Source organism: Cebus imitator, unplaced genomic scaffold (assembly GCF_001604975.1).
Source record: "Cebus imitator isolate Cc_AM_T3 unplaced genomic scaffold, Cebus_imitator-1.0 Scaffold200, whole genome shotgun sequence".
Classification (NCBI taxonomy): domain Eukaryota; kingdom Metazoa; phylum Chordata; class Mammalia; order Primates; family Cebidae; genus Cebus; species Cebus imitator.
The window spans coordinates 1584599-1605904 of NW_016107515.1; the positions used below are offsets into that span (position 1 = coordinate 1584599).

The 21306-nt window shown below is 43.6% G+C and overlaps 1 pseudogene; it reads left to right on the forward strand.

The window, feature by feature from the left end:
- The first annotated feature begins 2053 nt into the window (after nt 1-2053).
- On the forward strand, nt 2054-2641 carry LOC108317346 (annotated as a pseudogene).
- Nucleotides 2642-21306: the final 18665 nt, after the last annotated feature.

Consider the following 21306-nt stretch of genomic DNA (forward strand, 5'->3'; position numbering starts at 1 on the left):
ACTTGTTCATCTGTCCATGAAAAGTATTCACTAAACACTCAGTATTTGCCCACTGTTTTAGGCATTGTGGAATCTCCAAGAAGGGCAGAGAGAAGGGAGCCGACATTTAATGAGCGCTTACTGTATCAAGCATTGAATTCACATAGGTGATCTTTTAGTGTCCTCAGTGAAGTATTTTCCCCATTTCGAGGATGAGAAAACTGAAACAGATAGCTCAGCCTAAGGCTACATCACTAGAAAGCAACAGATGGAGCTAACTCCATCACCTTTGCCTTCTCATCCAGTTGGGAAAGCCAGACCATGTTTTCCACACACTCATCCACTTGCACATTCATTCATTCATTCACTCATGCATGCATTCACTTAGCAAGCATTTATTGAGAATCTATTTCTACCAGGACAATACCGTATGCTGAGAATATAATGCTGAATAAGACAGTGATGATCCATGTTTTCATGGAGCTTACTGTTTAGTAAAGGAGACAGACCAAAAATTAAAATCTATCTATCTACCATCTATATTCCAATTTTCAACGAGGAAGGAATCAACAAATAGAGAATAACATGGACAAATGAACTTAGATTTTATAACATCTACCATTTATATTGCTTCACAGTTTTGAAAGCCCCTTAGAAACTTCATGTGGCACCAATTCTTGAAGGGCAAGATTCCATAGGAAAATTGAAGGGCAACATAAATTATGAGTGCAGACACCTGGAACCAGGTCTGGAGTCTGCAAAGCTGTTCTTTCTGCAGCCTGGATATGCAGGGCCATAGCTAAACAAAGGAGACAGCACAGGCTTGAAACTAGCAGGGCAGCCTTCAATGGCGTGATGAGACTTAGAATTGAATGAGGGCTGGAGATGGATCAGGAGGAAAGGAAGCAAATGCAGCTTAGGTTTCCAGGACTGAATTGAGGCATACTCATCCAAAACCTTCTTGGAAGATCCCAGCTGTGTGAAGATATAAAGGCTTCTCCAAATAAACAGAGCCACCAAAAAGTCTGGGGAAAAAAAAAAGTTTGAAAATAGAATTCTTAATAATGCCAAGGTCAAATTATTTCTGACTTGAGACAATCAAAATAAAATTATAAATTGCTTATAAGATTTGCAAACATGACCAGCAACATGCTCTGGCATTTTGGAAAGATGAAGAAAAGCAAGCACCTCATTATCTTGAGACTTGTGCTACTCAGCACAGATGACAGTGAGAACCACAAACAGTCTTGCCTGGGCCCAGAAGTTTCCCCTTGTGGAAGCTGGGACTCTGGGCCCATCTGTATCTTTCACTTATCTTCCAACTGCTAGTTCATGACCTGCTGCGAGGCTCACCTCCTTCTATGAAGTCCTGGCAAGAACACAGGCTTGGGGATTCCCACTCCGACTCTGCCACCGACACACTATGGGTCTTGGGTAGGGTCCCCAGACTCTCTGGACTTCCATTTTCTGCAAAATGAGAAGAATCATAACTACCTTTTGGGTTTCTGATGAGGATCAAGGTTGTTGTTTTCCACTCTGTGGTAGATGTTGGCTGTTTTCATCTACTTGTCTCCCTCCTCTTCTGTCAAGAACCTCTGCCTTGCCCTTGGAGAACTGCTCCTTCCCCGTTCTCAGGCCATGTTGATTTCACTGAGGTTGACCCCACCTCCAGGCTTCCAGAATGGATACACCATACGGCTTGGCATGTGACCCAAGTATTACACAATACATTATATAATACATTCAATGAAATGCAGTCCTAGGGTTTATATTGGAACCCTTGGGCAGGAGTCTTTTTGCTAAGGTGCTGAGCTGGTGAGAGGTAGTCCTGAAGCTGGGCCGCCATCTTCCCATCACAAGGGCAGAGCCTACCTGAAGGTGGATTCAAACTAAAAGAGAACAAATTTAAGAAATGTAAAGAGATTAGCTGGGCAGCTGGATTCAGCCATACCTGAAGCCATTCCCTCCTATTAGTAAGCTCCTTTGTTCATTTATTAAGACAGATTGCGGACTTTGAAGTGCTCTCACAAGATTTGGGTCTCTTCCTAAGCCAGCGCTCACCAAGGAGAAAGCTATGTTCACTTTGAGTGCCAAGATTGTGAAGCCCAAAGGCGAGAAGCCAGATGAGTTCAAGTCTGGCATCTTCCAGGCTCTTCTGGAGCTGGAGATGAACTCGGACCTCAAGGCTCAGCTCATGGAGCTGAATATTACGGCTGCCAAGAAAATTGAAGTTGATGGCAGTCGGTGGGAAAGCTATCATAATCTTTGTTCCCGTTCCTCAATGAAAATCTTTCCAGAAAATCCAAGTCCGGCTGGTACGTGAATTGGAGAAAAAGTTCAGTGGGAAGCATGTTGTCTTTATCGCTCAGAGGAGAATTCTGTCCAAGCCAACTGAAAAAAACCATACAAAAAATAAGCAAAAGCATCCCAGGAGCCGTACTCTGACAGCTGTGCACCATGCAATCCTTGAGGACTTGGTCTTCCCAAGCGAAATTGTGGGCAAGAGAATCCATGTGAAATTGGATGGCAGCAGCTCATAAAGGTTCACTTGGACAACGCATAGCAGAACAATGTGGAACACAAGGTTAAAACTTTTTCTGGTGTCTATAAGAAGTTCACGGGCAAAGATGTTAGTTTTGAATTCCCAGAGTTTCAACTGTAAACAAAATGACTGAATAAAATATATATTCACAGTGAAAAAAAAAAAAAAGATGGATTGAGTTAGTGTCTGACCTTGCCATCTGAAGAGTCCTGACTAATGTGCTATCCTAGGAAGAGATCTCCATGGACTGGGATACTGGTTAACATGCTGGGCAGTTTGTAGTCTCCAAGAATCCTGTCTACATGGGTTGGTAGAGACTGGAGAAGAGGCTCAAGGACTCAGGACCTTGACACTGCCCAGGAAGGGAAGTTAAGAATATGAAAGAAGAAAATGGGCCCCAAAGTCTAAAAGTGCCAGATTGAAATAATTACCACCACCTTGTAAGACCTATGACATGCCAGATGTACTAAAAACATACTCATTTGTTCAACATGTATTTCACAGGGTCTACTGTGCTCCCCGCACTGTTCTAGAGAGCTTCCATTCTACTGCGAGACCTGAGCCTAACTCTGCCAGGTAAGTACAATGAGTCCCACTTTACAGATGAGGAAAGTCACAGCTCTGGACAAGGATGAATTCAAGATTCTAACTTGAGTCTGTCTGACTTCAAAGCCCGTGCCTTTGTCAGCACTCCAGGCCACCCTTTTTGTAAATTCTGCATTCTGGAAACATTGCCTGATTCACATCTTTGCCTGCGATGGGAATCAAGGAGTCGGGGTTCCCATACACATCCTCTGGTTCAAGAGTCAGGACCCACAGCGTCTCATGAGGCGCTTGGCCATGTTTATGTTGCTCGTCAGACAAGCCTGAGTGTGTCTGCCCAAATGGACTGTGAGTTGCGTGATGGAGTTTGGAGGTTTTGTCTGAGGATCCTCCGACAGCCAGAGGAATTGGCAGAGGGCTAAGTTTGGCTACCCCGCCCAGCCTGTGCCTTCTCAGTTCACCCACAATCCTATGTTCAAATGTACCCCATCTATCCAACCTCACCCCCATTTTGGGAAGACGCCATTGGTAAGATCACGGAGTCAGAGGGACTTGGTTTGAATGCTGCAGTAATAGCTTGAGAAAATGGTTTCACTCCTCTGTGCCTCATTTTCCCCACCTGAAAAGTGGGAACAACAGGACCCTCATAGGCTTGCTACAGGAACTAGACAGATAGATGGATGTCTACATGTTTCTAGAACTACATCTAGCTACCACCTAGCTACTGTAGGCTCTTTTTTTTAAAAAAAAAAAACTTTTTTTGAGATGGAGTCTGGTTTTCTTGCCCAGGCTGGAGTACAGTGGCGTGATCTCAGCTCACTGCAGCCTCCACCTCCTGGGTTCAAGCCATTCTCCTGTCTCAGCCTCCTGAGTTGCTGGGATTGCAGGTGCACACCACCATGCCAGCTAATTTTTGTATTTTTAGTAGGAACGGGGTTTCACTGTGTTGGCCAGGCTGGTCTCAAACTCCTGGCCTCAAGTCGTTCGCCCACCTCAGCCTCCCAAAGTGCTGGGATTACAGGTGTGAGCCACTGCGCCTGGTCGTGCGGTAGGTCTTTGATGAGCCTGAGTTATCTTCCTTGCCCATAGCAGCCCTCTCCTCTGTTGCTGCCTGGCTTACCTGGGCATCTGCCTCCACCCACCAGCTCAGTCACCCACCCCTCAATCTAGCCCTAATGACTTTTGCAGCCCATCCCTGGTGGCAGTAGCAGAGAGGCTGGAGACTCCCAGGGTCCCTGGGCTTTTTAATCAACCTCTGTGAGGGCTGTAAGTGATTCGGCCCGCAAGTGATTCGGCACCGGGCACAACAACAAACAGGCCTGCAGGGAATCACTTCAGCAGGGAGATGTTGGCATGTTTCTATAGCAACTCAGGGAAAATATTTCATGCAAAAGTCCATATGCTGTAACATAAAGGGAGTCCCAGCCAATAATCAAATTATAGCAAGTTATAAATTAATCCTAATTTGCAAGCTTTATTTTACCAAACCACAAAATATACACACACACACACACACACACACACATGCGTGTGCCTATACATATTTACACACACAATATATATATATTCTTATGCACGTGCACACACATGTGTGTGCAGTCATGAGACAATAGCAATGCAGTTGTGGCTGGGTTGTCTCATCTCATGGTGCTGACTAATCGGCAGGCTGAACATTCATCTGGAGGCTGAATGAGGTGACCCAAGCAAGTAGACAGCAGTGACCTCCAAGGCCACTGTTAAAAGGAGAGACAAACTCAGCTATCGTGAGAGCCAGAGCTGAAACCTTTTCGTTAATTGTGTTGGTTTCTCCTAAGGAAAAAAAAAAAACAGATCTTTTTTGTTCCTGAGGTCTTTATAAAGAGACATTTGTATTGATTCGTCGGTATAAAATGCTTTGTAGAGGCTATCAAAGTGGAAAAAACAACGTGATAATTCGCATTGTGATGCTTTTAATTTTATGTGTTGTCAACACTTCAAAGTGCGCCGGAGTTCTGCTTGGGAGATCTGGGACATCTCTCTTTGCACGTCGTAGCCGCGCTGCAACTGTCTGCAACTCTAGAGCCTCTTGCATGACACCCATTCTGGCTTCAGATCTCTCCTCTTTTTCTTTCTTTGTTTTTTTTTTTTTGTTTTTTTTTTCATTCTCTGCTTTCTATGTCTGCTCTGCAAAACTCATGCGGCCTGGAAAAAGAAAAAGGGTGGCTGTGAGCGGGAGGGAGTGGGGCTAAGTGAGAGCAAGATGTATAGCATCTTCTTCCTCTTAGACAAAGAAAGAGTTGGCTTCCCAGCCGAGAACCTCCCGTGGCACCTCAGGGAGAGGGGCTGGAAACTGTGCCCTCACCCTGATCCCAAAGCAGAGTCACGACTATTTGTCACCATCCTTTGAGCTGAGCACGGTGCCAAGGGCTTGCATTGTGCCACTTAATCCTGACCTCAACCCCTTGAGGAAGGGGGGATTTTTACCTGCATTTTCTTTTATATTTTATTCATAACTGGGGCCCAGAGAGGTGGATGAATTGCTCAAGGTTCCCCAGCTGGGCAGCTGCATAAGCAGAATTCATAGTCAGTTTTGGCTGATTCTACTGCCTGGGCTGCTTCTGCATGCCTAGAAAGACATAAACAGGCTGTCCCCAAGAGAAGCCATGTCCTACAGTTGATCTACCTCCGAAAGCTAAATCGGAAAGCTGCATCAGATCCCCTTCAGACACATTCACTGTCCTCTCTGAATCTTACAACATTCCCAGGCAGATAGGGTAACCCCTATTTCATAGATGAGGATGTAGAGACTCAGAGAGCTCAAGACCCTTTCCCAGGGTAACACAGTAGAGAAGCCAGACCTCAAAGCCCGTGACCTGCTGAGACCCCGGTGCCTGTTTCTCTCTGCATAGTCATTGCCTAGGCTTGACGGTAAGCTTCTGCAGGCCAAGGGGGGCCAGTCACCCACATCTGCGCCACCCGTGGGGCTGAGTGCAGATTTGGCTTCCTTTTTGAGAGTGTGTCGACTTGATGAAACGCAGCAGGGGCGGAGCCCAGACAGAAGGGTCAGCAAGGGGAAGAGGGCAGGAACACCCTGTTACCAGATCTGGAGAAGAAATGGAAAGTGAAATACTTGGAAAATGACTTCGGCCTGCCTGGAGGAAAGTGTGTCGGGATGTTTCCAAAGGCCTGGATGAGCAAGCCTTTTCCCCACCCACTCCCACACCTCGCTAGAGGGGCAGGGGCGTGTGCGAAAGAGGCTGCTTCTGGCCTGAGTCCCCAGAGTTCAGGTCACTTGCAGGGACAGTCCCTGAAGAGCCAGGCGATGTTCTCCCCGAGGCCCCCAAACCTGCAAGGAAGGCCCCTGAGGCTCGCTGACCCTGTTCCGCCCTCCTGGAAGATCAGGAGCTTCAGCTGCAGCATCTTAGGTCCCCACCATCCAAATCTTTCCCTGGGGATCCAGAAAGGCCCTCCCAGCCAGGGTGACTCTGTTTGGAATCAGCATCCAAGACCTTCCATCAGACCTGTTGAGTTGGGGCCTTGGAATGGGGAGCTTGCAGCTGCAGAAGAGGCCATGATCTATCCACTAAGTACATTTGCAAGAACAGCCCCACATTGGCCTCCAATTCAGGCATCATTAGGGATGAGCCCATCAGGAAATTTGACTCAGCAGACCAGGCTTCTAGCAATGGTCAATTTTTCTCTCCTTTCTTCCTTCCTTTCCTCCTTCCTTTTCTTCCCTCTCTCTCTCCCTCCCTTCCTTCCTTCCTTCTTTTCTTCCTTCCTTCTCTGTCTCCCTTTTTTCTCACGTATTTTCTCCCCTACGTACTTGAAGAAAGAGAACTCCTTTCAAAGGCCAGCCCGTAGCAGCCTTTCCTGTGGCTGGGTTTCCAGTGCAAGCTGCTCCCTCTAAGCTGCTCTGTGACACACGTGGGAGGGAGCTGTGTCCAGGGGACCAACTATCCGAGTACTCCCGCCTGTGTGCCGGGAGTCCATTCCAGGATCTCTCAGGCTTGCTGGGAATCCACCCTCTGGTAGGGTGAGCCAAAGGCAGGGCCTCCGCTGACCTCTGCCCTCCCTTAGCCTGGCCAGAAAGAACAGTCCAGAGCACCGCAGGAAGCCCTTTGGTTGAGCAAAGCGAAAACTCGCATGCAAGCCCAAGCCAGGTCTTTCGCATGGGGGATTTGGCTGCAGTTAGCAGAGGCTTGGAGAGGCAGTGAAGCTGAACGCCCTTCACTCACCCACCCCCAGCTCCCCACAGCCTTGGCCTCCGTCACCTCTGAATCCTCAGCCAGGTTCTGTCACCAAAAGTTGCCCTCAAGTGGCAGAAAGACATGCACCCAGAAGTCTGAGGGCAGACTCCCATGGGAGGCCCTGGAGTGTCGTGGCTAAGAGCTTGGAGCCCAACAGATCTTGCTTTGAAATCCACATCTGCCACTTACCATCTGTGGGACTATTTATTCCAACTTAGGAGTCTCAGTTTTCCTAGCTGTAAAATGGGGGTAATAACTCCCCCATTTTATGCAGTTTGGGTTGGTGGTCATAACATCCCCCATTTTGTGCAGTTTTGGGTAAAAGGAAAATGAGGCAAGACACACGAAGCACAAAGAGCTTTGTATTCTGTGCCTGGCACACAGCAAGTGTTCCCAAAATGATACTTATCGTATTTTGCGCTTGTTCCCATATCCAGATCTGGATGTGCTGCATGTGTGCACACACACTCACAAGCACACGCACACACAGTCGGTCTGGGAGCACCCTGAGGGTCCAGGCTGCCTCTCTGCCTCATTGTAGAATGTGAGAGTTGGATAGGATGTTGGAAAATATCTGAGGCCAGAGAGGGGATGTGTCCTGGCCACAGTCACTGACCGGTATGTGGCAGAGTGGGGCTGAAATGCAGTTCTTATTTAGTTGATTTCCTCTCCTCATTTATTATGTATCCAACAAATATTTATGCTCACCACCCCCTCTGTGTCAGATCCTGGCTGAGCTGGGCTGTAAGGTGAACAAGGTGGTGCCCGCCCTCCCAGAGCTCACAGCCAGCGGCTTCGGCCCATTGGGCACCTCTGTGGCTCTCGAAACTCCCGTCCTGTGCATAATCGGAATCCCAGATACCCCAAATGATGGGGCAGCTTTGTCTTTGTCTCAGGTCTAAACCTCATTTCCCTTGGTGGGGGTGGGCTCTTTGAGGGCTGTCTCTGCTTGTTCTGGATCGGGGGCTCCCATGTGGCAGCTTGGAACGTGCTGAGCTGTGCCCAGCCACACTGGGATCTGTCTCTGCCCACAGACCAGAGATCCTTAGAGGCAGAGGTCTCCTCTTAGCCATGGCAGTGCCTGGCGTGGAGCCAATGCCATAAATGGTGGTTGGATGAATGATGAATGAATGATTGCACAGGGCAAACAAGGTTGGTAATTCACTTATTCACTGATAAACTCACTTATAGTGAATTTACTGAGAGACTCCTTGAGACCCTGGAATACAGAGATAAATGCGCCATCATCCCTGCACTCAAGAAGCCCCAGTAAAGAAACATGAGCAGTGATAGCCATGCACGTAGAGGCCATTGGGAAAGGTGAGGTCAGTTCTTTTGGGCAGTGGGGAATTAGCAGGAAAGACATGGAGTGACACTAGATGAGGGCTAAGCAGGCAAGGCGGCCAGGTAAGCAGGGAGAGAGCAGGCTTTCTGAGCAGAGAGACAGACATGGGCAGAGGCCCTGAGGGGTGACGCATTCTGGGAAACATCAGCCTTACCATTTGATTGCATTCCCCACAACAGTAAGGACAAAATACGAGCAAATATCTGTGGGACACTTTGCTCCAAGCACTGTTTGAAAGCTTTGTAAGGGTTAACTCGCTAATACCCCCACCTCAGCATGTCATTAGTTCCATTTTTTAGAAGAGAAAACTGAGGCACAAAGAGGGGAAGGAATCTGTCCATGTTCTTACAGATTTTTAGTGGTAGAGCTTGTTGTCAAAGAGAAGTTAAGGCTAGAGATCCCAGCACTGACCCCATCAAGGAGGGTTTTAAATATTGAATAAAGATGCTGGACAATACCCTCGTGCTGAAGGAGAGCCACTGGAGGATTTTGAGCAGGGGAATGTCGTTGATGTGATTTTCATTTTTGATCATTTCTTCTGGTACAGTCAGGGGAATGGACTCAAGTTTTCCAAGAGCTGTGAAGTTAGAGAGGAGCAAGAATCTCTTGCGCGCATTCAATAGAGGACAGGTACAAAAAAGTTCATGGAATGATTTTCACAATATCAAACACAAATGCTCATCAACAGGAGAGTGGATGAATAAACCGTATATACACTGTGGAATATTATACAGCTTTGAAAATGAATGGGCCAAAGCACCATGCAACAACAGACTGAATCTTATGGTAACAACTGGTGACTGCTGTGTAACAAGCTGCTCCAAACTTAATGGCTTAAACAATTACTTATTTGATTCCGAATTGGGTAGATATTCTAGGCTGGGCTCAGCTAGGCAGTTCTGGTTTTGGCTGGACTCGTCATGAGTCCAGGGTCAGCAGAGAGTCAGCTAGGGGGCTCTACTTCTGAGAGTTGACCAGCTGTTGACTGAGACAATGGTGGCAATTGGACCACATGTCAGTTCTCATCCAGCAAGCTAGCCCAGACTTGTTCACAAGGTTCCAGGAAAATACGGAAGAGCATAGATCCTCTTAAGGCTGAAGCTCAGAACTGGCACAACGCCACGTCCACCATATTACATTAGTCAAAACAATACATCAAGCCAGCCCAGATTTAAGAGGTGGGGAGACAAACTCCACCTCTTGATGGAAGGAACTTCAAAGTCCTGTTGCAAAAGGAGCGTGGAGGGGGGAAGAGGAATCATTGCAGCCATATTTGCAAATGATCTGCTGTGGAAAAAGTCAGTTCCAAAAGATTACATACAAAATGATACCTGCTTATAAAATTTAAAATTAGACTTAAGGGGTACAGATAGATAAAGTAAGATTTTATCAACCGGACGTAGGATTACGGCTCCCTTGGAGAACGGAAGGCAAGGAGATGGAGTGGAGAATCATGCGTTGTGAGCACAGGTTACTGTCATGGTCCTAGCTTTTGTTTTGTTATTAAAAATAAGAAAATTTAAAAAGCGAGCCATTTGAAAACTGGATTATAATTAGTTGAATTGTGTACTTTTCGGGTCCAGAAAAGGAGAGAGAGATTGAGAGAGAGGAATGGCCCAATGGAAGTGCACAAAGAGTCAGCTTGTCAGGACATGGCACATGCCACTTCTTAGATGTGGGTAGAGAGGGAGAAAGAGGAACGAGGATCACTTCTGGAACACCCGCTTGGGGGACTGGGTGGCAGTGCCATCCCTAAGCCAGGAGCCCCGCAGAAGAAGACAGTGTGGAGATAACCAAGAGTCATGCTTGGGGAATACTGTGTTTGCAGTGCCCATGAAGATCCACAGATCAAGGTCCAGCATGCTGCCCACTTTCCAGAGCTTTGGAAAACAGTCAGGACTGAAGAAGCAGGAGTCCCAGCAGATCTAAAACGCAGACCATCCCAGAAAACCCTGTGTGATATCAGGGTGGAAGGCCTCCCTTCCGCTGAAAGCCACCCCAACCCCTTCCTGACAGCTTCTCGGGACACATCCACAGCCAGGTTTCCCTTCTAAGCAGTCAGGCCTCCACCCTGGAGTCCCAGGCCAAGCGAGTAGGCTTGGGGTTGTGGCTGAGGAGGGCCCCAATAGCAGCCTCCTCCCTCCAGCAGGGCCAATGGGACCCCAGAGGGGGCTGGATGTTTGTGCAGATGACATGTTTATGGCCCAACCTCTCCTTACTCATGTTTTGGCTTTCCCTTGCTGATTTTGGTTGGGTGGATCCCAGTTCTGCCGCTGGATTTGGGAGCCTTGGGGCTGGGGCTGAACAGAGGTTCCTTTAACAGTTCCAACCCATGATGATTCCAGCCCCTTCCCCCTCTCCCCCAAGACCTCATCTTTTCCCACACCCAACTTTATTACCAAATGCTGGCCTCTCGGAGCTGGAAGGGGCCTCCAGCATCCTCTCGTCCAGCGCCTCCTCACGTAGATGAAGAAACTGAGGCCCAGAGAGAAGAAGGGACTTGCCCAAGGTCATCCAAGCAGGTAGTGACAGAAGAGCCAGCATCCTGACTTCCAGCTTGGAGCCTGAAGCCAGCCTCCCACCACCAGCTTCCTTGGTTGCTGTTTTGTTTGGGAAAGGACAGTTCAGCTTTTTCAAGCCTGCAGCAGTAACTCTCTCCCCTCCCAGGGAGGCAGCAGACAGTGACGGACTCTCTGCTTTTACACTTTAATTCCATAGGAAATGGGAAATTGCCTGTCAGAGGTGTCCGGGTGGCCCGGCTGCCGGCTGCCCCACACAGACCCAGGCTGCCCCGCCCCGACCTGGCCGCCAGAGCTTGTCCCTGCTCCCTGGCAGGAGGGCCCTTTTCGGAAGCTCTCCCGAGGGCTCCTGTGGAATCTCTCGCTGTTCTTCCTCCCAGGGCAGGAGGACAGAGCTCAGTATAGGCCAGCCAGGCCTGGCTGGGGCCCGAAACCCTGACATTTGGTCACGCTGTTTTCCATTCTGGGCTCTCAGGAGTCTCTAGCCCATAGTGCCAACCTGGCTTCAGCATTGCCTCGTGCCTTGAGGTCACAGTGAAATTGGAGGAGCCCTCTTCTGGGGTATCCAGGTTCCCTAAAAGCTTCTACATTACCCTCCCAGAGCTCGTCACCTTCCCAGGGTTCCTGAGACTGCAGTGGGTCACACTCGCTTCTTCCCTTCTCTGGGCAAGCCCTGCATTTGGGATCCTATGGTGGCATCTCTATCTTGTCACAAAAACCAGCCTGGAAGCTTCTGGTCAATGTTCCTGTTGCATAGTAGTTAGAGGCATGAATCTCTGGCGTCACACTGCCTAGGCTAAACCCCAGAGTCACCACTTTTGAACTGTGTGACTTTGGACAAATTGCTCCACCTCTCCATGCCTCTGTTTTCTCGTCTGCACAATGGGAATGCTCATAATAGCACCAAATGTTCAGGGTTGTGTGAGGATTACTTGCGACAGTGCATGTGAAGCACCTGATCAATGTGAGCACTGTCATAGTCTATTTCAGCAGCCTCTCATCTCTCTGCATTTCAGCCCAGAACTGGCTAGGAGAGATGATAGGCACTCGTGGGCTGCCCTCTTAAACAACTGGCAGAATGTATGGCAAAACAAGCAGTCTATAGCTTCCTGGGTCTTATTCCATGCAATGAGCGTTCATGGAGTGTTTGTTTTGTGTAGACACTGTGCTTGGTGCTGGAGACTCAAGGGTGTGCAAGATGGACAATCTCTGCCCTCCCGCAGATTTCATTCTAGTGGGGAAGCAAATGCTGGAGCAATACCAGCACAGTGAGCCAGGTGATGGGCTGGAAGCAAGCTCGGGGCCCACAGGTCCGGAGAAGGCATGGAAAAGAGGTCACTCTGCAGCTGTGGCCTGATAGATGAGCAGATAGGACAGTGTGTGTGTGTGTGTGTGTGTGTGTGTGTGTGTGTGTGTGTGTGTGTTAGCAATGTGGAAAAGCATACAGCAATGCATATATGCTTGATGGAGAAAGATTCAGTAAAGGAATTAAAGAATGTTTAGTAGCTGGAGAAGAAAGTAGGAAGAAGCAGGAGGGACAAAATGAAACTGGAGAAGTAGAAAGAGGCCAGATCTCGAGAGCTTTGTAGATTTGTTCTGAAGGCATTGGGAAGCCATTGAAGAGTACAGAGCAGGAGAGCGGCAAGGGGAAATTTGCCTTTTAGGTTGCTCATTCGGCGTGGTGGATGAATTAAGGGGTCAGGCCTGGAGGCAGGGAAGCTTGCAATGAGACCATTGCAGTGATCCAGATGAAAGAAGGTGAATGGCAGAATAGGGGCTAATGTGCAAAGTCTTCAGGATGACATTCAAGGCCACTCCCAAATTGGCCCACTGGGCTTTCCCAGTCTTCCCTCTTACTAAAACTGAGTTTTTGTGAGAATCAAAGGAGACCCATGGGCATGGACATGCCTTGTTAAACATAAAGCACCATGTGAGTTTAAGAAATTGTTACCTTCAAGATTGTTAGTGGTTGGTTTGCTGCACATACCCACATGAGCTTCCTGTCAGGTCCAGGGATATCACTGCCTCCTTGAGAGAGGAGGATTTATTTCAGTTTCCCTCCAGTGGTTCCTAATGGATACCTGCAATTGGTGGCACAAAACTGGATTTCACACTACCCGTTCCAACCAAATTTCTCTACTGCCTTGATGAACTGATTTCCAGACAGAAACAAACCCATAGCATCTTCCACAGTTAGGAGAAGGCACTGGGCTAAATGTAAGCAAACCTGCCATAAATTCAAAGACTTTTAGAGGACCAGGGAAATCAGCTGGGCCCTAGACCACAGTGTGAGCTGGCAGGAGTCTGGAAGGGCTCCAAACACAAGGACGGATTACTCATCCCAGATATTTTCCTGCCCCACATGCTCCCCTCTCTCGCATTTTGCTGAGAAAGCAGCAGTGAAGGAAGAGTAGTAAATATGTTGTAGTTTAATGTATTCTCATGATAATAGGATTCTAAGACCCTGACACAGTCAAATTCAAAAGTGAACCAAAACTATCTGAAACTGTAGGCCAGGCGTGGTGGCTCACGCCTGTAATTCCAGAACTTTGAAAGGGTGACGAAGGTGGGTCAGCTGTGGTCAGGAGTTTGAGACCAACCTGACCAATATGGAAAACCCCATTTCTATTAAAAATACAAAAAATTAGCCAGGAGTGGTGGCATATGCCTGTAATCCCAGCTACTTGGGAGGCTGAAGCAGGAGAATCACTTGAACCCAGGAGGTGGAGGTTGCAGTGAGCTGAGATCGTGCCATTGCACTCCAGCATGGGTAACAAGAGCGAAACTCTGAAGGAAAGAAAAAGAAAGAAAGAGAGAAAGGGGGGTGGAATTCAAGATGTGGCCCAGACCAATCTCGACTTGACCAAGGAGAAATGTGAATGATCAGACGTTGACTTTAACCATCAGTCATAAGAAATGGTTTCAGTCTGGGAAATAAACAAAGAAAAGCATCCTTTAGTCTTCACTGCCATTTAAATATAGTGCTTGAAATACAATTGAAAAATTACAAGCCAGCTGAAGAATTTGAGTGGGGGGTGAGAATAATGATTATAATCAAGAGAAAGCATAATCAATAGAAATGGACTCCCAAAGAAAACAATTAGAATTGGAATTCTGTCACTGGAATTGGCAAATAAGAACTTTGGAATAACCATTTTAATATGTTTAAAAATTTAGAGGTAAAGAACAATATAATCATTGAAGAGATTGGATATCTCTGCAGAGAATTGTAAACTATAAAAAATGACAAAACTCAAATTCTGGAACTAAAATATGTGAAACAAAAAATTAATAGAATGAGGTCTTCTGGAATGATGGTGAAGTAGAAAGCACCAGAAATCTGTCTCCCCACCTAACACTAGCAGACTCTGTCTGATGTAACTATTTTGAAGCTCTGGAGTTTATTGAAGTCTTGCAAATTTCAGAGGAAATTTCAATCTCAGCACAGTAGTTGCTACTCATCCGTCTCCTCCAGGCCCATGGGCAAGCAGCTGTGCATGTGTTCCTGGAGCAAACTGCACATAGCTTGAGTGAACCAGGGTAGGCCAAAAGGACCCTATTCCCTGCATATCGGACATCTGTTGTCTGATCCCTGATTTCTGCCTCTGATCACAAAAATGCAGGCAAAGAAAAAGGTAGCCATTGCTGTTGCATCTCCCCCAATTGTTGCAAGCCCCTGCTCTTTGGATGAAATGACTTCCATGGGATTTAAAGGGCTAGCACCCTTTTTTTCCATTTGTCTCTCTCTTTTTTTCTCTTTTTTGCCTTTTGGGAGCCAAATACTAAAGACTAGAACATTCAAAAGCAACCACAGATACAGGGAAATTAGAAAATGACCACTCATGTCCCAGGAAAGATGAAGGCTCAGAAAAGACTTGAGAAGACCTTAAGTTTATACCTTAGGCTAATCCTTGGCACAGAGAGAGCCCACAACAACCAAAGACAAAACAATAAGAAAACAACAAATCCTGAGAAAGGGGGAGAATCTGATTTCCAGTTACTGGAGTATTAGATTCAAATGTCCAGTTTTCAACAACAACAACAAAAATCACAAGGCATACAAAGAAACAGGAAATCATAGCCCATTCAAAGGACAAAAATAAATCAACAGAAACTGTCTCTGAAAAAATCCTAATGGCATATCTGCTAGACAAAAACTTTAAAACAACTATTTTAAAGATGGTCAAAGAACTAAAGAAGATATGGAGAAAGTTAAGGAAACAATTTATAAACATTATGAAAATATTAATAGAAACGTAAAAAGAAAAATGAAGCTAAAAATACAGTAACTGAAAAAGAAAAATTCACTAGAGAGACTCAGAGGCAGCTCTGGGCAGATGAAATAATCAGTGAACTTGAAGGTAGAACAATGGAAATTATCAAGTCTGAGGAACAAAAAGAAAGAAGACTGAAGAAAAGTGAATAGAGCTTAAGAGACCTGTGGGACTCCATCAAGCAGATCAACATACGCATTGTGGAAGTCCCAGAAAGAGGAGAGAGAATATTTGAATAAATAATGGCCAAAAACTTCTCAAATTTGATGAAAGACATGAATATAAACATCCAAGGAGTTCTTCAACAAACTTCAAGGAAGATGAACTCAAGGAACTTACACTAAGATTACGGTTAGGGCTAGGGTTATAACCTAACCACTATAATCAAAACTTTATAATATAAACTTTTGAAACACAAAGAAAGAATCTTAAAAGCAGCAAGAGAGAAGTGACTCATCACATGCTAGCGATCCTCAGTGAGATTATCAGATTTCTCATCAAAAACTTTGGAGGCCAGAAGACAGTGGACCAATATATTCAGTGCTAAAAACAATAAAAACCTGTCAACCAAGTGTCAAAACTGACTCAGAACTAACACAAATGGCAGAACTATCACACAAGGATATTAAACTAGTTATTGTAAGTATATCCAGTTGTTCCAAAGTTAAGTAAAGGCATTAAAGATATAAAAAGGTCACAAGTCAAACCTAGAGAGATGAAATCTACAATGTCTAAGATAAAAAAAAAAAATACTAGTCTTTAATGTTTGGTTCCCAAAGGGGGAAAAATAGAGAAAAAAGGGGAAAAAGGTGCTAGCCCTTTGAATTCTCTGGAAATCCCTTCAGCCAGAGGAGAAGGACTTGCAACAATGGGGGAAGTACAACAACAATGACTGCCTTTCTCTTTGTCTGCACCTCTGCGATGAGAGGCAGCAATCAGAGATCAAATAACAGATGCCAGTATGGAGAGGATAGCGTCCTTTTTAACTAGGAGATAGTGAGGAATGACATATTAGTGTATTTGAAGAAGCAATTGAAACTATTCAAAATAATAGAAGGGGAGAAAATCTTTAAAAATGGAAAGAGCATCATTGAACTTTTGGACAGTGGTATAATACCCATGTAATTGGAGTCCTTGAAGGAGCAATGAGGATGAGAATAAATATTTGAAAACTTAACGATCAGAAAGTTTCCAAATTTAATAAAAGCTATAAAGCCAAATGTGCAAAAAGTTCAACAAATCTCTGGCTCAACAAACACGAAGAAAACTATACCAAGATACATCCTAATCAAATTGTTCAAGATTAGTGACAAAGAAAATATCTTAAAAGTAGGCAGAGAAGAAAGAACATGTTAGGCGTGCAGAGATACAAATGTAAGAATGTTACCAGGTTTTCTTTTTAAAGCAATGCAAAAACAATGCAGGCAAAAAGATAATGGCCCAATATATGAAAGTATTCAAAAGAGAAAAATCTATTAATCTAGAATTATATATCCAGCAAACATATTTTTCAAAAACAAAGGCAAAATAAAGACTTTTGCAGATGGGCAAAAGCTGAAGGAATTCATCACCAGCATAACTGAAATACAAAAAATGGTTAAGGAAATGCTCCTCAAGCAGAAGGAAAATGATTCTAGATGGAAGTCTGAATCTACACAAAGGAATAAAGAGCACTAGAGAAGGCAACTAAATGGGTAGACGTAAAACATTTATTTAACCAATAATTTATTCTTTAAACAAACATAACAATGTAGAGTGTGATTTATAACTTATGTATAAGTAAAATGTATAATAATAGCATAAAAACCATGAGGAGAGAAATGGAAGCATACTATCATAAGGTTCTCACACTATACGTGACGTGGCATAATACTGCTCGGTAGTGTGTGTTGCTATTGCGTATATTGTGATACTGTGTATACTGTGTATTAAGTGACATAGTATCACTTGACTGTGATTAATTAAAGATGTATACTCTAAACTCTAAAACAACCATCAAAATTACAAAGGAATTTTGATTAATAACCCAAAAAAGGAGATAAAATGATCATAAAAAATACACTATTAGGCCAGACACAGTGGCTCATGCCTGTAATCCTAGCACGTTGGGTGGCTGAGGCAGGCAGATTATTTGAGATCAGGAGTTTGAGACTAGCCTGGTCAACATGGTGAAACCTCGTCTCTACAAAACAAAAAAAATACAAAACCAAAAAATTAGCTGGGCATGGTGGCACACACCTGTAGTCCCAGCTACTTGGGAGGCTGAGGCAGGAGAATCACTTGAACCCAGGAGGTGGAGGTTGCAGTGAGCCAAGATCACACCACTGCACTCCAGCCTGAGAGACAGAGTGAGACTCTGTCTCAAAATATTACAATAAAAATAAAATTAAAAATACACCATTAATCCAAAAGAAGGAGGAAAAAAAATGGAAAAAAGAAAAAAACAAATATGAAGATGGACTTCAACCTAATCATATAATCACATAAAATGTAAATGTGCTAAATATTCCCAATTAAAGGGCAGAGATTTTCAGATTGGATAGAGCAGAAAGAAAGAAAGAGACTAATTGTATCCTGTTTACAGGAAATGAAATATATATATAAAATAATTATTTATAATGTTGCACCATTATCTTTTTGCTTGCATTGTTTTTTCATTGCTTTAAAAAGAAATCTGATGCCATTCTTATATTTGAACCTCTGCACATGTAACATGTCTTTTTTTCCCTCTGGCTGCTTTAGAGATATTGTCTTTGTTACTAGTTTTGAACAATTTGATTAGGATATATCTTGGTATAGTTTTCTTCATGTTTGTTGAACCAGAGATTTGTTGAACTTCTTGGATATTTGGTTTTGTAGTTTTCATTAAATTTGAAAAGTTTCTGACCATTATGTGTGTGTGTGTGTGTCTATATATATATATATATATATATATATATACATATGAAAGTAGAAGGATGAGAAAAGGTACCATGTTATCCCTAACCAAAAGAAACCTGGAGCAGTTATATAAATGTCAAAGTAGATTTCAGAGCAAAACATATTACTAAAGATAAAAAAGATCTTTTATTATGATAAAGCTGTTAGTTCATCATGATACAATTCTAAATGTTTATGCATCTAATAAAAGAACCTCAAAACACATGAAGCAAAATTAACAGAATTGAACTGCAAGGAGAAACAGGCAAATCTATTATTACAGTCAGATTTCAACATCCTGTCAAGCGTTGATAAAATAAGTAGACAAAAAATAAGTAGACAAAAAAACAATAAGGATATAAAATATTTGAATAACACTATGAACCAACTTGACCTAATTGGCATTTGTATAGCACTCCACCCAACATCAGCAGAATATACAATCTTTTCAAGTGCACAAGCAAAATTTACCTAAATAGACCATACTCTGAGCCATAAAACAAGTCTCAGTAAACTTAAAAGGACTATAGTCTTACAAAGTATTTTCTCTGACCAAAGTGAAATCAAATTATAAATTAATAACAGAAAGATCTTTGGAAAATCCACAAATATTTGAAACTAAATAACACACTTCTAAATAATTGAAGGGTCAAAGAAAAAAATCAAAAGGGAAGTTAAAAGTGTTTCAAACTAAATGAAAGTGAAAAACATATCAAAAATTTATAGGTCACAACTAAATCAGTACTTATAAGGAAATTTATAGCACTAAATGCCTATGTTATGAAAGAAAAGAGGTCTCAAACTAATGATCTCAGCTTCTACCTTAAGAAACTAGAAAACAAAGGAGCCAATTAAACCCAAAGCAGAGGAAAGGAAATAATTAAAATTAAAATTCCACCAGAAATGAATGAATTTTAAAACAGAAAAACAATAGAAAAATCAAATGAAACCAAAATCTGGTTCCTTCAAAAGATCGATAAAATTAAAAAACTTCTAGTTCAACCGATCAGGAAAAATAAAAAGAATACACAAATTACCAATATCAGAAACAAGAAAAGTTATATCCATACAGAGAATATCCGTAAAACTATTAAAGAAAATGAATTTGCAGTTAAACATCATCATAAAAACAAAGCTCCAGGCCCAGAAAGCTTTACTGGTGAAGAATACGAAACATTTATGGGAGAAATAATGTCTGCTAGACACAAACACATGCATACCCTATTTTATTGTGCTTTGCTTTACTGTGCTTCACAGATACTGTGGTTTTTTTTACAGACTGAAGGTTTGTAGCAATCCTGTGTCAAGTCTATCAGCACCATGCCTCCAACAGCACAGGCTCACTTCACACCTCTGTGTCAGCAATTCTTAGCAATAAAACAATAATGCCTCCCACCAAGCCCCGCTTCCAGCACTAGGGATTATAATTCAATATGAGATTTGAGTAGGGACAAATATCTACACTATATGATGATGGAAAAATAGAAAACCAATGAATCAATGAAACACAATAGGGAGCCTAGAAATAGGCCCAAATATAAACAAACAACAGAGGATTTGGTGGGAGGGGGTTTGAGACAAGGTCTCACTCTGTCACCTGGGATGGAGTGAAGTGGTATGATCACAGCTTACTGCAGCCTAAACCCTCCAGTCTCAAGTGATCCTCCCACCTCAGCCTCCCAAGTATCAGGGACTACAGGTGTGCACTGCCACACCTTGCTAATTTTCTTTTTTTTAATTTTAGTAGAGATGAGGTCTCACCATGTTGCCCAGACTTGTCTCAAACTCCCGAGCTCAAGCGATCCTCCCAACTCAGCCTCCCAAAGTACTGGGATTATAGGCATGAGCCGCTACCCCTGCCTCCAACAACTGATTTTTGATGAAGATACAATGCAATTTGGTGGAGAAAGGATGTTCTTTTTAAACAATGGTGCTGGGAAAATTGGACATCTTTAGGTCAAAAAAAAAAAAAACTTTGATTCATAACTCACACAGTGTAAACATTAACTCAAAGTGGAACACAAATCTAAAACTATAGAAATTCTAGAAAAAACCATACAGGTAAGAGTTTTGTGACTTTGGGTTATGCAAAGATTTCTTAGATATGATATCAAAAGACAAACCAAACAAGAGCTAACTCATAAATTGGACTTCATCAAAATCAAAGATTTTTACTCTTCAAATGATACTTCTAACATAATAAAAAGAGAAGGCATACAATAGGAGAAAATATTTGAAAATAATACATATAGTAAAAGACTTATGTCCAGAAGATGAAAAGAACTCTTAAAACTCAATTAAAAAAAAAAAAAAAAACAAAAAAAAGTAAAGAAAAACTGTGAAACCAAAGTAAAAAAAAAAAAAAAGGCCAGGCACAGTGGCTTACACCTGTAATCCTAGCACTTGAGGAAGCTGAGGCAGGAGGATCGCTTGAGCCCACGAGTTTGAGACTAGCCTGAGTAACATGACTGATATGGTTGGATTGTGTCCCCATGAAAATCTCATCTTGTTTGTAGTTCCCATAATCCCCACATGTGGTGGGAGGGACCTGGTGGAAGGTAATTGAATCACAGAAGTGGTTTCCCCCATACTATTCTCCTGACGTAAGCTCTCACAAGAGCTGATGATTTTATAAGGGGCTTCACCCTTCACTCAGCTCTCATTCTCCTCTCTCCCGCTACCACGTGAAGAAGGATGTGTTTGCTTCCCCTTCCACCATGATTGTAAGTTTCCTGAGGCCTCCTCAGCCCTGCGAAACTGTGAGTCAGTTAAACCTCTTTTCTTTATAAATTACCCAGTTTCAGGAATGTCTTTATTAGCAGCATGAGAATGGACTAATACAATGGCAAAACCCCATCTCTACAAAAAATACAAAAAATAATTAAAATTGCCAGGTATGGTGGCAGTGTATAAGTTTTTTTTTTTTTTTGAGACAGAGTTTCACTCTCGTTACCCA